General features: G+C 38.1%; 1 long non-coding RNA gene across 1 annotated transcript; it reads left to right on the top strand.

The window, feature by feature from the left end:
- Positions 1-967: 967 nt before the first annotated feature.
- On the top strand, positions 968-3,330 carry LOC139644507 (uncharacterized). The gene is made up of 3 exons (XR_011695201.1): positions 968-1,079; positions 1,905-1,998; positions 2,797-3,330. It is a non-coding gene; the product is annotated as an uncharacterized lncRNA (long non-coding RNA).
- Positions 3,331-3,608: the final 278 nt, after the last annotated feature.

Raw genomic sequence — 3,608 nt, 5'->3', positions numbered from 1 at the left:
ATCAAAGTATGGATACCCCTAATCAAATGTTACTCGACTAAGTGAAAGTTCTCCATTCTAAATTCTACTTAGGTGAAATTATGGAAAATGTATAAATGAAGTGAAAGCAGACCTGCTGGGATGAAAGGCTCTCCCTCTACCACTGATGGGGGGAATAGAAACCATGAGAATGAATATCCAGCCCAGATTTCTTGTCCTGTTCCAATCTCGACCTATAGCCTCTATAGCAAAATTTAAGTTACGAGATACACTAATCTCTAAATTTACAGTATGTGGAAGAACAAGAAACTCAAAAAGGAGGCCTTAATCTGCCTAACCTTACACTGGGCTACTATTGGGCAGCATAACATTGTTAAGTATGGACAACAAAATACATATAAACAAGATGACTTGGTGTTGAGCAAAACTCATGCACAGGTATTTCATTAGAAGCACTACCATTTATAAAGCAAACATCTCAGTGAAAATTGAAAATCAGTAATGGCTGGAGACAATTTACACTCAGATTTGGGCCAACTGTGAGTAAACAACTGGATCTTCCAAACTCAACACACTGTAATAAGTGCTACATCCATCATGTAGGGTTAATATACTTTAAATAGTTGTGATCTAGTTTATTTTATTTGTTTTATCCTAAAAAGTATCAATATACTTTCCCTTTACTTAAAATGTGTCAGTATATATACAACAATATATTTTAAATAAAACTATCACAATTTATTTGAGTAGTTATGTCTATGTGATTGTTGTGTACATGAAATGTTATAAAAGTGAGTTGACATACACAATTTATTTGAGTAGTTATGTCTATGTGATTGTTGTGTACATGAAATGTTATAAAAGTGAGTTGACATACACAATTTATTAGAGTAGTTATGTCGATGTGGTTGCTGTGTTCATGTAACGTAATAAAAAAAAGTTGACTATCACCTTTCCCCTGATGCTTTGTGCTGCAACGTGTCTGTCTGGTCTGGGCGGGACAGGTCACTTTACCCGGGAAGGTATCAGCAGCTTGCTTGGCACTACAGCCTACTCACTCTGTTCGCCGCTGCAGAATTTTATGGATCCTGGATAAAGCGGTAAGTTGAGCAATTTTAGCCGAATGATTGGTGATGTAAAGTTGCGCTAAACCGATGACTTGAGAGGTCCCGTTCGGCAGCTAACGTTAGCTAAGCAAATCTGTAGCTAACGTAGCTGCCCTGCACACATGGCAAGCTAAGTTAGCTGCCCGGTGCTAACTAACACGATCCTGTCGACCACGGTTCTGTCACCGTATTTACCGCAACCTAACGTTACACTTGGGGAAAACAGAAACCTGAAGCGAAGCCTGTAAAATTTAATGTAGGCTAAGCCAAGCCGATTTAAGTTTCAATACAGACATGCTAGCTAAAGTATGCCTTATTAGCTAAGTTAGCTATCACGTTTCAGTCAGAGTGAATTTTATGCACTTGTGCTGTTCATTATGTCTGCCATCTCGCTTCCCTTGTTTTGCCTCCAAACAGGAAACTTGGTGTGTGGCCGTACACGAAATTAGAACCATAAACGGTTAGATAAAACCCCTAGACAAAAGACGCTAATGCTAACGCTAGTTAATGCTAACGCTAGCTAATGTCAACTTATTGTAAGCTAGCTGTAGCTGACTGTCTGATATCGAGTGTTGTGGGTTTTGGGCAGGCAGTAGCCTAGTTGTTTTTTTCTCAAAATCTAATCCAAATATGGACAAAGTAAGTTTTTTTTTTTCCTCTCCACATGCCCGTGGTAGCACGACGAGTTGAGAACCACAGCTTTAAAGAATGCTTGGTCTATTATACTGCAATTGAATGAATAGTTGAAATACAGAGGGTGTATAGTTTGTGCTGGTGTCATCAGGCAGTGAATTTTGAACAGGTTTTACTTTTTGATAGGATCCATCTGCCTCTGTGGAGAAAAGGAGAGAAGTGCTCCTGAGATGCCTGGTCGAGTGGGGGAGAGAAAGAAGAACTCATCAGAGACCACCATGTATGTGTTAGGCCTAAAGCTACGTATCTATCTGTCTGGTCAACAGTCTAACTGGTCACCTGTTTTTGATCAGTATTTTTAAGTGAATGTCTTAATGTGTTGATATTGTGATGATATTATAGGGATGATTATCATTGCTCTCAAAAGATATTTACACACTGTAGATTAGTGATGAACAGTCATTAGTAATGTGATGACCAAGCAGGTAGAGGCAAAGAACAGAAAATTGCATCCCTTTACTGTAATGCAGCCTTTAAAACCAGGAAAAGACAACACTTATGCCAGATCACGATAGTACAATACCCACACTCCATGCCATTGTCATGGCAAAGTAAGATTGGCCAAGACAGCAGGCATACTTACAGATGCTGTTTGCCAATGCTATAGTACTTAGGTCCATGGCTTGGAATTCCAGATTGGAGCACTGGAAACCAACTTGAAAACTGACTTGGATGTGTAGCTTACAGGTGACTGGGACACTGGTAATGTGGTCTTCAATTTTGGTGACTCAGACTTGAAAGCAAAGGAATTTAAGCTAAATAAACTTAATATCCAGTGATCCAAGAACATAACTGCAATTTGGTGTTGTTAACATTACACTGACAGTAAGTGCTATATGAGATTGATTTTGACATATGCTGTCAACTAGTATAACTGCAATGAAGTATCCGTCACCTTTAGCAACAATGGTACAATTTTGACTTTGTGTCTGATCTATCTTATTACCTGTCTGATCTGTTTATCTCATTACCTGTTTCTCTGACCAAACTCTTTATTCTTCTTTGTCTCCACCAATAGAGTCGTGATGAAACCGAGGTGCACGCCGAGCTCAGCAGTTGCCCGATGAAAATTTACGCGTGCCATCAGCCCGATGCCATTGGCATCATCAAAGAAGGTCATCCAGTGGTCAGAGGTCTGACCAACCTGTCAAAAGCATGCTGCCTTCTCTTTGGACTTGCCTATGCCCTGGAACTTAAGTATCTACCAAAACTGGCGTGTTACATGTGTTGAAAAAAATTTGTCTTTTGGCAAGTTACTCATGTAATAGAATTTCATTTGGCATTTTCCTTTTGTGTTCATTCTAATGTGCCTTAAATGAAAATGGACTTAACTGTGTTCTGTACCATCATTGTCATTACCTCATGAGGTAGATATTCAACAGTATTGTGTGCGCAATTCAGCAGTTATGGCCTGTTTTGCAATCTATGGCACTGTTAGAAGTGAAACCTTTGAAACAGTGGGTTGTGAAGAGTTAAATAAATGTTATAATCTTAAATCTGTCTTTCCATCTTGTTCTTCTTAATTTGAAATTGTTATTGACAGGAAAGTCTATTTATGTAAAGTTAATCAAAACGTAGTGCTTGGGATATAGAAATTATAACAACAAAACCTTTAGAGAAATGAATGTAGCATAATTTATTCACCAGAGGTTGTAGCCTGGACTCAATTTAATGGAGTTCATTCACATGTGTGATTAGGTTAATTTTACTATCTTACATTTTATCTACAAGTAACCTGTACTCATTTTAATTACGTTCAATATCATGTGCAAGTGAGTTACCTTTACCAAGAAAATTAAGTTTATCTAACTAAGTAATATCAGTAGTATT

Source organism: Centroberyx affinis, unplaced genomic scaffold, assembly GCF_046629955.1.
Source record: "Centroberyx affinis isolate AG114_WGS23_722 - 3 ecotype Tasmania unplaced genomic scaffold, CSIRO-AGI_Caff_v1 ptg000748l_1, whole genome shotgun sequence".
Lineage (NCBI taxonomy): Eukaryota > Metazoa > Chordata > Actinopteri > Beryciformes > Berycidae > Centroberyx > Centroberyx affinis.
Note: the sequence above shows the minus strand (reverse complement) of the source record. Positions and strands in the feature narration are given on the sequence as shown.